The sequence below is a fragment of the Canis lupus genome, unplaced genomic scaffold (genome assembly GCF_011100685.1).
Source record: "Canis lupus familiaris isolate Mischka breed German Shepherd unplaced genomic scaffold, alternate assembly UU_Cfam_GSD_1.0 chrUn_S502H664, whole genome shotgun sequence".
Classification (NCBI taxonomy): Eukaryota; Metazoa; Chordata; class Mammalia; order Carnivora; family Canidae; genus Canis; species Canis lupus.
The window spans coordinates 16,610-32,900 of NW_023331438.1; the positions used below are offsets into that span (position 1 = coordinate 16,610).

General features: G+C 55.5%; 1 long non-coding RNA gene across 2 annotated transcripts; it reads left to right on the forward strand.

Annotated features, from left to right (window-relative positions):
- Positions 1–461: 461 nt before the first annotated feature.
- On the forward strand, positions 462–6,512 carry LOC119879257. Of its 2 annotated transcripts, none has more exons than XR_005387410.1 (6): positions 462–1,001; positions 1,123–1,259; positions 2,081–2,186; positions 4,025–4,225; positions 5,249–5,459; positions 5,723–6,512. It is a non-coding gene; the product is annotated as an uncharacterized LOC119879257 (long non-coding RNA). The 2 variants fall into 2 exon arrangements; XR_005387411.1 differs by having other exon boundaries at positions 4,025–4,166.
- The last annotated feature ends 9,779 nt before the right edge of the window (positions 6,513–16,291 follow it).

Below are 16,291 nucleotides of genomic sequence, written 5' to 3' on the forward strand. Positions count from 1 at the left end.
GGCGGGGAGGGCTCCGTGGAGGTGCAGGCCCCGCCCAGGGCAGCCAGCACCCCAGGGAGGTGCTGGGGGCAGCTGAGGACCAGGTCCTTTCTGCTACCTGGGAGGGGCAGGGGCATCCCAGGGTATCACCTCCTCCGGGAGCCCCCCACACCCCCCAGGAGGGGAAGCGCTGTCCTCATCCCCGCACCCACGGGGAGACTGAGGCTTGGGCCCACCTGGGGCCACAGGGCCCTGGGGAGCTGGGGTCCCCCGCTGCCTGGGCCCCCGCCCCTCAGCGAGCTGCAGGCAGGAGACAAGGAGCACAGGCTGCTCACAGGCACTCCGCACCCCGCTCTGCTCCTCCCTCGAAACAGCAGCGCTGCTGATGCTCCTGGCAGCTCCTGAACCAGATAAATTAACTTAATCTTCCCGAGATTCAGCGAACCTGCATTATCTCCGGTTTCCTCATAAAGTCTAACAGCTTCCATCCAATTAATTACCGGCACAAAACACAGACTCAGAAACAGGGTGGATTCCAAGACTTTGAGTTGCTCCCCACACCAGTTAACCCTTCCCCTCCTGCCGCACTTGGAAGTCTCGCCAGCAGCACAGCTTTGGCCCAGAAGCAGCTCATTACAGGGGAGTCTCCTCACTTCCAAGGGTCCTTGGGGCTGCGTCTGTCCTGCTGCCACTGGTGAGCAGAGCGGTCACTCAGATGGCAGCCCAGGTGACCTGCACAAAATGCACGGGCAGCCCGGATGGTGACGGGACAGGGTCCTTGCAGGTGGGTGAAGGCTGCTCAGCTCTGCCCCCCAGGGCGGGCATCCATGAGGTCTGGCCTTGCCCCCTTGTCCTGGCATCTCCTTCATTAGGAACCTGCGGGCCCCCGAGGAGAGAAAGTCGCCGGCGTCTTGGGGGCTAAGAGGTGGCAGCCCCATTTCCGGAGACGAATTTAGACACCCAGTGTGACAGCTCCTGGGGACCCTGGAGGGCAGCTGAGTGAGCTGGTCCTTCTTCCTCAGGTAACAGCACCTGGTTTCCATCGGGGGGCTCTCCCCACGCTGTCCGGGTGGTCTGGGTAGGGCTGATGGCACCCCCACCCCAGGTGCTCAGCCTCTGCAGACCAGAGCCTTCCGTTCCCAGGACAGGGTGATGGATGCAGGCGTGGCAGGTGGCTGCATCCGCTTGGAGAAGAGAATTTGTCTCGGTGGACGTGACACCGAGGAGATGCTGGTCTGGGACGACGTGGGCACAGGAAACGTGACCCACGAGATAGAGAGGTCAGGCCCTGCTGCCAGGGCTTGAGCTACTGGATCAAACTGCGCCTGAAGCTGCACCATCCTGAGCTTCTCATTACTTCCCCTTTGTGCCTGGGTCTGTTCTGTTTTTTTTTCTTTTTTTTTCTTTTCTTTCTTTCTTTCTTTCTTTCTTTCTTTCTTTCTTTCTTTCTTTCTTTCTTTCTTTTCTTTTCTTTTCTTTTCTTTTCTTTTCTTTTCTTTCTTTTTTTTCATTCTGCTGGCTCACAAGACCACCGGTGTGACATAGGACCCACTCCCCATTAGACATACACCTGGTCCCTGAAATCTCTAGGGGCTTTGGAACATTTCTCATGACTCATTAAGGGTCCTGCTGCTCTGAGCTGGCTCCGCCACAGCCCTGCAGACACCATGCTGGAGTCTGAGCCCCACAAACATCCTGCCCCTTCCTTTGCCACTCCCAGCCAAGGCCCCCGTCACCACTGGTCATGTCCCGCAGGGAGAGGCCCCTCCAGCCCGACCTCAGTGGCCCCCAAGCTCGGGGTGTGCAGAGGGTCCGAGGGGAAAAGCCCTGTTCAGCCTGTCGTGAGGAGGGGTCCGGCAAGCCTGCCCAGTGAAGGCAGAGGTGCCGTGGGCTCTGCCTCAGGGGCCTCGTCACAGCAGGTGGACAGGACACAGAGAAGCTCTCGGAGCAGGTGCAGCTGGGCACGGGGAGAAGGTGGCACCCACCCCCCGGTGTAAGAGGGTCTGCATCTGATCCCAGTCTTCAGAGGACGGGGGCCTGGGGGGTCAGGTCTGCGGTGACCCTGCGTCATGATGGGGGCTCATTTGCACCCCTCCTTCAGCCGCCCCCCAGCTGCGTGAGCACCTACCTCCTGCATCGACCCTGTACTACCGAAGCCTGAGCAACTTTGATCCCACACTGAGCCTGAGGCCGGCAGCAGCTGGACGGTCTGTGAGCACCGCGGTCCCGAGCTGGTGGTGGGGGGGTCTCAGTCTGCAGAGAGAACCTCTGTCCTGACCCATACTGACCCTGGCGAGAAGCCCTGGGCGCTCTGGGCCACCCCGTGCCGGCGGGGTCTTGGTGGGCCCCCGTGGTCACTGCCCCGACTGACCTCAGAGCAGCCCCTGAGGCTCTCTGCTGGGATTCCCAGTCCCACCTCACAGGCAGGGAAACTGAGGCCAGAGAAGCCTGGTGGACCCACCCGCTCCGGCCCCACACTGATCGGACCCATGAGGGCCGTGGACACCCCCACCTCCCCAGGGGCCAGGCTCCTTGACCAGCACCTTCCAGCGGGGAGGGCATGCGGTGCTCACCTCAGGCCTGGGGCCAGGTGTCACTGCGTACACCCCTGCGCCCGTCTCTGCTGAGTGGACTCTGTCCTGTCTTGCTGGGGGTGCCCGGGTTCAGACCGCGGTGCCCTGACCCTGCCTGTGGGGGGCTCCTGGCCTCACCAGGGGACAGAGGGAGGTGGGGGCACCGAGGGTGTGCATGCCAGGGACGACCTCGAGGAAGGAGGGGCCACGGGGAGCCGCGGAAGGTTGTAGGGGAAGGGCATCCTGCCCCCGGAGTCCCCAGGGAGCCTCTTCATTGGTGCTGAGGCCTTGGCCACGTCCACCCTCACAGCTGTGCCCCCCTGAGGTCGATGACCTCTGTGTCCCCTTAGCGAGGGGTCAGCTGCAGGAGGGCCATAGGGAGGGCGGATCCTGCTGCAAAGAGCTTCATTCAGTGCCCCAGTGTCGGGGGGAGCCGGGGCTGGAGCTAGAAATAGACCGGCAGTGGCCCCACGCGGTGCAGGGCACGGGACCGGGTCCCGGGGTCACCCTTCCTGCTTCTGTGGGAGGAAACCCCAGCCGGGGGAGGCTGTTCCCAACAAGGCCGCCTTGTGTGGCTCTCTGAGGACCTTTCACAGGGAAGCCCAGCTGCAGCCCCCTCCCCTCCAGCGACCCGGGGCCTTCCCTGTGGCCCAGGCCAGGAGGCCGGCAGACCCTGGGGGCCTGAGGAGGGCCTGGGAATGGGCCAGACCCACTGGGCCCCAGCGCCTCCTCCCAGGCAGAGACTTGGGGTGCTGACCCAGGGTTTCCCATGGCGCACACCAGGGGCTCCTCTGTCAGCCCACCAGGGCAGAGAAGTCCATCAGGGAAGAGTGGACCCTGCTGGTGGGCGAGTTGTGGGCGCACTGCTGGGGACACTCGGGATGCAGGGTGGGTGCAGATGCTCTTCCACCCAGATCCCACAGGGGACTGCGGTTCTGAGCACTCTGCCTGTGCAGGGGGACAGCCTGGATCCCCAGGCGAGCTCGTCCTCCCCGGGAGGGGCCCCTCTAGTGCTCCCCAGGGAGCCCAGGAGGCCGCAGACCCCAGGACCCAGCTGTCTCTCCAGTACCCCCTGCCCGCTCTCCCCGGGATCTGGAGAGCAGAGCTCTGTGGGCACCACGTCCCGTTGGGGCCGCACTCCACACCACCCTGCATGTCCTCACCAGACACACCCAGGGTCAAACGGACAGCAAGGCATTGACCCAATATTGACAGATTGATTGACTGAGTGACTGTGTGACCGGCGACAGGCTGGCCCAACTGTTGCTTGCTGTGAGCGTGGCCTGGAGCTCCCCAAGGAGGAGCAACTAGGGCACACATTGTAACTGTGCCCCCACGCGCCCCCAGAGCTTCCTTAGGTCATTACATCCCTTCCCGGGCCCGTCCAGCCTTATCGCCAGCATCAGCTGCCCCCAGGTCTGTGTCAAAGAAGGTTCCGGAACATCCCACTGAACCCTCCCTTTTCTGAAAAGGACGAGGACATATACTATGGCTGCAAATCTTCCGATTTTGGGAAAGGCAGGCTCCTGAATGTCTGAAGATGTGACCTGATGAGTTCTGGGTGACCGTGGGGAGCCCCTTCTCAGAGGCAGATGATCGGAGGTCTCCAGGATGGTGAGCTCTGCAGCTGTCCAGATGTTTGAGGGCGGATTCCTGCCCAGGAACCAGAGACGGTCAGCACCCAGAGGGCGGGCTTCTGCGAGGTTTGGGGCAGGTGGCAGATGTGGAAAAAGGCAGCGACAGGAGAAAGTCCTCTCACACAGGGTTATGCACATGGCACGGAGGTGGTGGTGTTTCCTGCACGGCCATGTGTGTGCCTGTGCGCATACGCATGTGTGAATGTCACTGTGCGCACCCATGTGTTCATGGGTGTGTGTGCATGCGTGTCATGTGCACATGCACATGCATGTGTGCATGGATGTGTATGTGTTCTGTGCGTGCATTCGCACGTGTATGTGGGTGTCTGTGCGTGTGCACATGCGTGTGTGTGCATGTGCTGGGGTGTGTATGCACGTGTGTGTCTGGGTCTGCTTGTGCACCCCTGAGCCAGGAGACAGCAGGTGGAGAGCTGGCTTGGGGGGAGTGCTCCGTTCTCTTTGTGGGCACTCTGCCCCACCCTGGCCTTGGGGTTGTCACACCAGTCCCTCCTGCGCCCAGATCCTCCCCATCTCCTCCCTGGGCCACATGCTGGAGCCGCACAGCAGGCCTGCTCTGAAGGAACCCTGAGCCCAGTGGATGCTGCAGTTTTGGGGCCCGGTCCTGAGACTGCCGGTCCCCCCGCCCCCCCTCCCCAGCCCTGATGAGGAAACAGCCTCGTGGACACAAATTAGTCCCCTGCGTGAGTCCCTGAGAACCTCTTCCTGGAGATGTTTTGTGTTCTCATGGGCTCTTCACAACCATCAGTGTGGAGACGAATCCTCCAGGGTCCAGAAGCAGCAGCATCCTCATTGTCCTCACTGGATCCTGATTGAGGAACGGGATGCGGACAGGGAGGGGAGTGGGAAAATGCTCCTGGGCCTTGGAATGTACTGAGCCGTTTGCGGGGAGCCAGGCCTGCAGGAGGTGGAGCAGGATCCGGCTCTCCAGCTGGGCACACCCCTGTTCTGTTCTGTCAAGGTGGCGGGGGAGGCTGACCTGGCGGGGTCCCCACCTGGCGTCAGGCTAGAAGCCTCTAGAAGGCCTGGTTTGTGTTGCAGGTCCCACGTCCGAGCCCAGACTCTCAGGGAGACCCAGGCCCTTGTCTTTAACCGGCTCCCAGGTGACCCGTGTGGGTCCCACAGCGAGAGAAGCAGCGTGCTGGTGGGAGCGGACTGTGGCTGGCAGTTGAAGCGCCCAGCACCCGCTCACCCACCCACCCGCTCACTCAACAGCCTCTCTCGTGGGGACTCGCTGGCGCAGGGGCCTGTGGTGAGCGAGCGGACCCGGGCCCCGGGGGCATGGCCTTCACACTGAGCTGGGGGACATGGTGTGTGGCCGCGGGGGCCATGCGGGAAACGGTTGGCACCAAGGGGTTACCTGCAGAGGCCGAAAGGAAGGCCGAGGGCTGGAACCCAGGGCGCTCAGGCCAGACAGCAAAGCTCCGGCGGTCTGCGTGGGATGACTTTCGGGAATCCAGCAGCCACCAGGAGCTCCCGAGGCCTCAGTGACAGCACAACTGAATTGCTTTTCAGGCCACTGGTCCATGAACGCAAGATGCGGAGTGAAGCCTTGGAAGGCCTGGAAAGCCTAGAGGCTGTGTCTGCGCAGGAGACCGTTCTGAACGCCAAGTGCTGCCGCGTCAGCTGACACACCACAGTTATTAATTATGGATGCTGCTGGAATCTCTGCTGCACAGTTGGGACCATCAAATATACACAGCGGCACAAACCACCCAGCAAATGGGAGGCAACGGGGTAAAGGACCCGCCAAGAGGGGCGCACGGGACAAACTTGGTGCCAAGTGCCTGTGGGAAGAGCCACCCTTGCCGGTCCCTGTGACCTCCCCTCAGGATCCCAGGGGAGGAGATCCGTGTGTCGGTCACCCAGGGGACTCGCTGAGCGCCCGCTGTGTGCTAGGCCCCGTGCCAGGCCCAGGGGAACGGCAGTGCCAGGGCAGGCCCGCGTCCTAGAGCACCTGCGCTGGGCAGCAGGGGGCACTGGGGCATCTGGGAACAGTGGAGCGCCTGTGGCTGTGTCTTCCCTGCTGGGGCAGGCTCGGAGGAGACCTGCTGGGGATGGAGTCTTGAGTCTGCCTTGAGCTCAGTTTGCCGTCACTGGTCCCCACACAGGTTCGGCAGCTGTGGGTGGGTCCTTTGATGAGGCCCTGTGTCTTCTGGATGCAAAGCACTCGGGATTCCAGTCAGGTCCCCTCTGAATAATGCCGGGGGGTGGGGGCATAACATGTTCTAGGTCCTAGCTTCCGGGGAGCTGGGGGCTGCTGGGCGGAGCCCACAGAGTGCAGCTTCGAACCATCGTGTCATGATTCAGGGGGAAGAGAAGCGTGGGCAGAGCCTGGGCGGGGAGCCCCCTGTGCCCGGGCCACTGATGCTCAGAGGAGGGCCTGCCGCGGGTTGGCCCCCTACCTGTTTCTCTGAGGGCCAGCTCCAGAGCAGGTGCTGCCGGGGGCTTCCTCTCGGGGTCTGGAGCCCAGGAGATGCTCAGCAGCCCTGGGGAGGGAGGTGTTTATGGCTCCATTCACTTGCCCACCAGGAAGAGCCTGGCCTCCCAGAAAACCTGACAGTCCCATGTCTGCCCGCTTGCTTGTCCAGGAGAGGCTTGTTGGTTAAGAATAAGACAGGGTTGTCCTCTGGTGCAGAAGGAGGAAACAACCAGAAACACCATCCTCTTCTCTGCTGTTGCTGGGTGTAAATGCCAATGAATCCCCTCTCGGAGGACAGTGCTGAGTAGAAGAACCCTCCCAGGAAAGGCCAAGTTTCATTCAACCTTTGTATCTGGCTTCCCTTGTCCGGAAAGGTTTGAGTCTGAGTAGGGAAATCATGTCTCCCTTACTCCCTCTCCCTCTCCTGTTGGAAATGAAATCCAGTGATTCTTCCGAGGATAACTCTAGAATAATCTGATGCACATTTCTTTTCATTTATTTGAGTTGGAGAAATCCAGTGGCCAATTTGGAAGCTTTGTTTTTCTGTTCTTTGCTACACAGAAGTCACCAAGTAGCCAAATTCCTACCCCTAATGCTAATTAGCTCAGTCTGCAGGCCCTGAGGTAGTCCACTTTTTTTTTCTAAAAACAGAAATAAAATATTAAACTATTATAACTGTGTGAGTCTGTGTAGGAGGAGGGACTTTGTCATCCCTCTATTCCCTGTGAAGTATGCTGGCAAAGCCGAGCCTTCCCAGAGAGAGCTGAATTTCTGAGAGGACAGCTTTGTGATGTTTTGCTTCTTTCCCCAGGCGTGCTCCTAGTGCACAGGAGTGAAGTTAGCCCTGGACAGAGTCTCCCCTCTGAGTTTAATACCTGGTCATCTAGCATCCTGGAAGCATCGGGAAGTCTGTAAGAGCTGAAAGCGCAAGTGTCAAATGGTAACACGTGAAACTTGGGCGAGCTCCTGCCACCAGCTGCCTGTCCCCTCTATTCTTCATGGGCCTCCCTCATTATAGTAGGCGTGTGGCCACGGTACAGGTGGTGGAGATGATGTGCTAAGGAGTGTGGAGAAGATATTTTTACAAGGCAGGGATCTAGTTGCAAAGGACTGAAACCCGGTTGCTGTGGATCAAAGAGAAAAGATGTTTTTGTTTGCTCGTTTGTTTGTTTGTTTGTTTGTTTGTAAGCCTTGAAGTGGCCACTGGACCCTCACTTCTGTGGCTGTGGCCAGACTCAAGTCTTCATGGAAACAGGAGTAGAGCTTCTTGCCGTCTGCTGCCAGGCGATCCTGGTCAGGCCCCCGTTCGCAGCATCTTCTGTTCAGTACTAACCACCCCAGAGTCTAAACCATCACCACATGTAGAGGTGTATTTGTAGTTGTCTAAGTAACAGATGGATGAAATATGAATGAAATACATTCAATGAGATGAAGCACAGAAACTAAATATGCAACTAAATACGCCAAGTGACTCATCCCATGATAAAACTCACAGGTCTCCCTGGGCTGTGGTTGCTCCCTCCGTGCCAACAGGCAGCTCGGGCTGGACTGGGGGCTGGGGGATGTCAGGCAAGAATTTCAATCCCCTCCAGCCTGTGTCTCCTCGTCTGTGATATGGGGCAACATCAGGGAGCTGGGGGTCCACTGAGGCCATCACAGGAAGCATCTCTGGCACTTTCCCAGCAAGGGCCAGTCAGTGTGGCTCTCTTTCCAAGTCACCTGCAGGAGGAAGTCTGCCAAGAGCATGAATGTGTGCCAGTCAGGCCTCTCCAGTCCTAAGCTATGGACTGTGGTACAAACTGGAAAAAGTGAAGCAGGGGGGCATGTTGCCCTGAAAGAGACAAGTCCCAGGGATGGAGGTGCAGGAGGTCCAGGGCTCACTGCAGAGGGGGGTGTGTGTGTGTCAGTCTCAGCACTGCTCTCTGTGGTCGCAGAACTCCTCAGCTCCCCGTGGGGTCCTTCCATCCTCATTAAGAAGGGGTAACTAGCAGGGGTCCTACAACCCGGTCGGAGAGATGGGTAACCCGGGACGTGGTTTGCCAAAGTCAGGGACAGAGAGCTCGCTGCCCCCACTCCCCCAGTGTGGCCACCTCCCCACCGTAGTGCCATGAGATGCACCATCCATAGATGAACCCCCCTTCAGAAATGTTGGCCCCTGGGCGCTGGAAGGAAAGGCCTCCTGAGCCCATGGCAGGCAGGACACCTCAGGGTGGAAGATATTCTTCCCCTTTGTGCCTCCATCAGGGCAACATGACATGATTGTATTTTTCTGCTGAGCCCCCAAAGCTTCTCGGAGGACCCATCACCTGAGTCCTTCGGGGTCCCAGGCACCAGTGTAGCCAGAGCATCACCACGTCCTTCCCCCCACGGCCAGCATCACAGACCCTGAGCTGGGGGAGGCTTGGGGCTGTGCTCCCGCCGAGACCCGGGCAGAGCTAGGCTGCTGCCCTCCCATGCCTGCTGTGGCCACTCGGTTCCCGACAGCTGTGACTGTTCCCAGCTCTCGGTATCAACCTCATTTTGAGTGATGCTGTACATGCGTTGTGTGCTGTTTGTTCCTAGCACTTTGTGAAAGGTTCTAATGGCACCAGCACGTGCTCCTAAATGGTTTTTATTTCTAACTGGTTTGTCAGCTGTGTACAGGCGCCCTATGGAGAAACTACTGAGCAACATGATGAAAACAGAATCAATATCAAAAACACTGAGAGGCCAAATGGAACACAGAGCCTTGTAAATTAGGACAAACCCCCCAAGAGGATGAAGTCAGGAGGAAATGTGTGCAAGGACCACTCTGCTATCGATGACGGACCTTCGATGTCTGTGCATCCTCCTTCCGTGATCCTTGTCGGACAGATTACTGTCTCCTCTGACTATTACCAACATACCGAATTTGGAAGAAGGAGGTGAATACATCACCAGATATGGAAGGCCGTAACAAATTATGTCACAGAGACGTTTGCAGGGGTAAGAAAAATTATTGCAGCCAAGAAAAAACAAAAAATTGGTTGCCATGGTCTGAAAGTTTGAGCCCTCCTAAAATTCATGTTTAAATCCTCACCTTCAATGTGATGGTCTTAGAAGATGAGGCCTTTGGGGGTGAAGTCCCGGGAATTAATGTTCTCATAAAAGAGACCTTGGGCTCTGTCCCTCTTCCCCGCTTGAGGGCACAGCAAAAAGCCCGCATCTATGAACCATGAAGCAGGGCTCACCAGGCACTGAACCCGCCGGGCCCTCCACCTGGGACACCCAGCTTCTGGAACTGTGAGAAATCAGTGTGTTCTATTTGTGAGTGCCCAGTCTCTGGTGTTTTCATAGCAGTCACTGGAGGGTTGCACGAGTGCCTCTTTCCTGGCTCCTACACCCCCAGCAGCACGGGTCAGGGAATGTTCCATCCATAGGTCACCATGACAAGTCCTTTGTGGTTAAATATGGTTAAATACCCCAAGAAGGACACGTTAGCCCGAGGCTGGCAGGAAGCCCCCATGGAGGGAGATACGACTGGGAACCAGGGGTTGGGGCTATAAAGGCAAAAGTGAGTTTCAGGATGAGTGTGGGCAGCACAGATGTGGCAGCTGACCCTGTCCCCCAGGACACTGTGGCCAGCAATGGACTCCAGCCTCACCTGTGTGCCTGGCCTGGACAGATGGCTGGAGACAGGCATGTGCTTCCATGGCCACTTCCTTCAGCAGGAAACACCTGGAGAAGTTGTTCGGATGCCTCCGTCTTGGGGGGTGGTCTTGAAATAAAAGGCAGAGGAATATTTAATAAAGTCTCAAGAAATAAAAAGTGAAAGAAGTGTGTGGTGGTTTCATGTGGTTGCCTTGGAAACCAGACATCCCGACAGAGGATGATGCAGAGACAAGGGTTTGGAGTTTGAGGTGTTTCTGAGGAAACTGGGCTTCCTTCATCTGCTGTTTTCTTCTAGAAAGTGCAAAGCAGGGGCAGGAGCAGGTGCCTGTGTGTGGGCTGCAGGGGTTTCGCGGCTGGGCAGGAGGGTGCACCTGTCCACAGTGGCCCTGAGGGGCTCCCAGGCAAGGTGTCCTCAAAGGAAGCGAGAGGCCAGTGATTGCCCGATGGCCCTGTCTGGCGTCTGGCATCTGCCAGCACTCTGTTTCCGTCAGGCCCTGGGAAATGACCCTCCACCTCCAGCCTCCATTCCAGTAGCACTTCGGGAAACACACACCAGGCACATGTTTGTACTCGTGAATGGGCAGGTCATGCATGTTACTAGAAGAGAAACTGGAGTATCCTGAGGTTCAGTCTTCCAGTTTTCTTCCCGTTCTTCCTTTCCTTCTTTTTAAAATTCCCTCCTTCCCATCTTCCCATCCCACTCCCATCCTTTCTCTCTGGTCATCCTCGAGCCTGGGCACAAGCCCTGGTGACTGGTGATCATGCATTCACACACCCTGCATCTCCCAGGCATGCAGGACGATGGCTCTGCAAGTGTCCACAGTGCCCTGAGGCCCTGGAGCCTGAGTTCCTAGCGTTGCCACTTCCCTTCTTCTTCCATGGGAAAGCAGGTGGGTCTCTGGGACTCAGGACCTGGTCTGCCCCCTTCATCATCCCAGTGTGGCTATGTAACTCTGACCCTCTCGGTTTTAAACTAAAAAAAGGTGTAGTACTAAAACCACCATAATAGACCCCAGGCACAGGGAGACCCAGGGTTCTGGCCAGGCCATTGGTAATTTGTTTCTTACCTTCTATTCCATTTTTGGGTATGGGAGGGGGGCAGGTGAGTGAGGATGTGGCAAGTGGGGGTGGGAGAGGACATGTGGAGATGGGATGGGATAGAAGGGGGTAGGTGGCTATGTCTTTATCCTCATATTTCTTGCCACCCTGGGGGAGAGTAGGAAGCGAACATCGGACAACAGTAGCAAAGACCTCTTGGTTTATTTAACTTTGCTCTTGTCCACACTGAGGAGTTCTGGTGAGATGAGGTCCTGTTTCCTGCCCGAGGGTTAGGCTGTGTAGGTGACACCTAGAGTTCTTGCATTTGCCATAAGGGATCCCTGACAGTGCCTGATGTGTTGTGTGGAGCTGACATGTGGCAACACTTGTCTATGCCTTCTTATCCTCCAACATCACCTGTTTCCTGCCACATGAGCTCTGGGGTGATGGTCCAGGTGCAAGCACCACGTCCCTCCAGCCTGCTGACCAGGATCCATTCCTGACCCCCTGAGACCTTGGCTCTCAAGTCCATCCCCTTGTCCCATGGGTTCCACATCCTGGACATCATCTGGTGGCCACTGACTTGACTGGTGTCATTTGCTCTGGAAGGGAAGACTCTTTATTGGCTTCTTTCCCGCTCACACTGTGGCTGTGCTTTGGCCACACTCCCTGAGGGCAAACTCCACCTTCTCCATCTTTGTGTCCTCAGCATGCAGAACATAGTCGAGCCATCATGAGGACTCACTCAGTCTTTTGAATTGTTCAATTCATTTGTTCATTCAACGGATATTTATTTATTTATTAAATTTATTAAATTCTGGAATGCCTGGGGAAGACTCAGTTGGCACCCCTGCTCTGAAGGTCCTTACAGTGAGTGAGGAGATAGGCAAAAAATGAGCAAACATGAGCATGGCAGTAGCCAACAGAAACAATGGAGGTGATGGGCCATACTCAGGAGGGAGTATGCCTCAACCTGGGGACCCCTCAGAGCTGCCTAAAGCTGGTTCCCAGAGCCACATCCACCTGAGTCAGGAAGGCAAGGTGGTTCCCAGGATAGAATGAGCTGGGAGTGTCTCGGGTCAGGATGCCTTTGCTGTATAAGCCGAGCCCATAGGCAGGACCACTCACGGCTGCCAGGGATGTAAGGAAGTGTGGACTCTTCAGGAAGGCTGGAAGGGTGGTCTCCACAAGGGATGTTGAAAGGTGGTCTCCACAAGGGATTAGAGGAAGTGTGGTTTCCACAAGGATGTTGGAAAAGGTAATCTCTGCAAGGGATACCAAGAAAGGTGGTCTCTACAAGGGATGCTGAGACGTGTAGCCTCACAAGTGCTGGGAAATGTATTCTCTGCAAGGCATTCTGGAAAATGTAGTCTCTGGTGAGAGATGGGTCGGCTAACATCAGAGGTTGGGTGTCTGATTCTGAAAAGAAGAAGGGGAGATACTGGTGGACACAAGGCCTCTGCCATGCCCTGCAGTACCTTGTTCCTTTAATGCTTCATAACTTTTGTCATAATCTGAATCTTCCTATTTGCAATAGATCTGTTCCTGACAAGGCAAGGATTACAATATGGATTAGAACAGTTATATGATGACCAGGGTGGGCATAATTATGAAAACCAGGACTCTTTATTTCTTCTCAATGATTATTTCCCCAAAAATGCTTAATAGGGGTTGCAAAAGCACATGTCCTCTGATACTAGACAGGACACATAGGCCTGTGAAACAGCTGGGTGTAGGAGAACAGGTGTGGTGAGGAGTGGGGGCAAACTTGACCCACCTGAAAGCAAGAAAAATACAAAAAAAAAAAAAAACAGTTTCAGAACTTGAGTCCAAGCAAAGCTGTTTTGAGGGTCAGACCTAGCACTCCAGTAGTTTGCAAACCAAACCATGCTAGTATATAATGACAGGATGATTTCCAAAACCCATAACTTAAATACATGTGCATTCAGGAGATATGCTGTGCACTCGCAGATGGCAATGAATAATCACCTCTGGGGTTTGCCAATTTCATAAATCCAGACTGTCATTTTCTTGGTGGAGACCCCAGGAACCCCCATACATGTCCCTCTAAGCAAGGTCTGTGGAAGCCTGAGGATTTCTAGCAAAGTGCTCACTGACCTTGGGCCTCCCACAGCGTCCTGTCCACCCCCATCGCCACTCTCCATGGGGCCCATTGATGACAGCTCCCGGGGTGACTGCAGCTCAGCCTCAGCTGGCTCAGGAGGATGGAAATTGGGTGATGCTGCATTGGTGCCCAGCTCAAGAGGGAACCGGCTGATCAATAGAACATGCTGGAACTCCCCAGGGCAAAGAGCTAAACTTGGAGAACTGAAAAACTTCAGTCTGAGCAGAATCCCCAAAAGAGAACATGACGCAGATACAGCTATTTCCTCCCTGGGCACCTGGCCGCCTCTGCAGGGGCCCTTTAGGGGGACACCCAGGTGCACACACATGCTCACACATACACGGACACCACAGTCATCATTGACCTGAGCTGGGAGCCTCACCAGCTCTCACCTCCTTCTGGTCTCCATGGGAGAGGCACTCATTTCTCACAGCCTGTAGGACAGGGTCACAGACAGTGACCTGTCGGCTCAGTCCAGCCTGCACCTGCTGGCAGAGGACATCACAGGAGATTTCAATGCTCCACATTTGGTTTCTCCTGGATGACGGTAAGACCTGACAGCCCAGGTCTGTCCTGACACACTTGTGGGGAACTGAGCACTCAAGTCCCCAACACACTTGTGGGGAACTGAGCACTCAAGTCCCCGACACAGTCCTGGGAACAGGCCTGAGATGAGTTTCTGCACCTATTGCTTGGCTGGCTTCTCGCAGTCCCGACACCTCCGTCTATCTTCCTGTCAGATTTCCCTTAATTAATTTCATCAGGGCTCCCAAACTGCTTCTCTCATTCTGGCTGGGGTAGAGTTAACGAAGGACCTAAGCAAAGACAGTCTGCAGGCAGTCAGGCCCTCTCAACTGGCAGGTTCTAATGCAGAAGGAGCTGGAGGCAGACCCACGGCACAGGGAGACCACGCTGCAGGGAGCGCCTGGCACAGAGGCCTCTCCCCGAAGAGCCAGCCCTGGTCCTACTCTGACCTGCAGACAACCTGAAGCTCATGGATTCTAGTGCCAGGGGAACAATTTGCATTGAGTTTGCTTCGGCCACCAGGCCCTGTGCTAGCAAGTGTGTGGTGAGTGGAGGTGAGGAGGTGCCAGGATATTGGGATTGGTTCAAAAGACTAAGGATAATTATGTGAATTAGCTCCATACATTGAGCATCTTATTTTATGTCACACGACTCTGTCCCATTTCATCTGAACAGCCTAGTGAGGAAGGCACCCATGGCCACTTTCCATGGGGAGAGAAAGGAGGGTCAGAGAGGCTTAGGCACTTCCTTGAGGCCACATAGGAGGTCTGGGGTGGCCCTGAGAGGAGACTCAGGTGGCCCAGGGGCCCAGGAGGCCCAGGGGCCCAGCTTTTCCTACAAGCTGCTTCCTGCATCTTCATGATCCTACCTCTGAACCGTTTCTTCTGAAGAACACACACACTCAGCCTTGTTTTGGGCTCCTGCCTCTTGCCTCAGAGACCACAGACAGTAGGACTGCCCTCTGCTCACACATACTCTTCTGTCACTGCCCCAGGGGTAAGCCCCTGGTGGATAGAGGGGGACATGGGAAGAACTGGTGAGGGAGCCCCCAGTATTGAATTCAGGGAAAGATCCTTCCTGTCTCCACCACATTCCCACTGATGAGTGTGGAGGCCAATTCTGCTCTTCTGTCAAAACTGCAGAAAATATCCTTGTACCTCAGTTATTGGGACACATGGGAGCCTCTCTGCAGGAAAATTTCCTAACACAGACCCAAGTTCTTCGAAAGCCCCTGATAAATATTCATTATGTGCATAAGTATATCTAACACTAGCTGTGAGTAGCAGGATCCCACATGGAGTGACTTCTTGAAGATGCACCAAGTGAATTCTCCTCATTCTTCTTTATCTTCCTCCCTCATTCATCACATCTTCACATCATCATGACATCACCATCATCATCACCATCGTTGTCACCATGATGACCACGTACATCATCACCACCATCAACTACACAATCATCATCATCACCACCGCCATGATCATCATCATCATCACTGCATTACCACAACCATCATCATCATCATCGTCACCTTGACCACCACCACCATCATCACCACCATCATTATCATCACCACATCATCACCATCATCACCATCATCCTCATCATCACTGTCACCATGACCACCACACCATCACCCACATCATCAACACCATCACCACCACCACCATCAACAGTCATCATGCTAATCATCATTGTCACCATGACCGTCATACCATCATCACACCATCATCTTTACCATCACCATCGCCACCATCATCATTCTCAACAGTTACAATCTCCTGGAAGCTTCCATTTACAAGGAGCTGAGCTATGAAGTTTGCACACATTCACGTACTGCATCTTCCCACCACTCACATGTTGAGTGAGCTCACTTATTCACCAACACTCAGTGGAGATCTTAATCACCTGGACTACTATACATCTGATGATAATCTTCCTCCTACTGCATTATCCTCCCAGTAGCACTCACTGAGTGCTTACTGTTTGCCAGGAATGATAAATTACTCATGCAGTTCTCACAGTGAGCACTCGCAGTAAGGACTGTTGTCATCCCCATTTTACAACCGAGGCAACTGAGCCTCATGGAGGTAAAGTTACTTGGCCAACACCAGCAAGCCACGGAGCAGCAGAGCCTGCATTTGAGCCAGAGAGTCTGGCCCCACAGCACAGATCAAAGAGGACCACTCCACTGCCTGTCAGACACACAGGCCACTACAGTGTGATCTGGTCCCTCCTCCTTACACAAACTATCTCCCAAGTCCCTGAAGACCCACCAGTAGGAGGGTAGAGGGGAAAACACATGGTCTTCAGATCCTAGCATGGGAGATTTTTCCACATATAC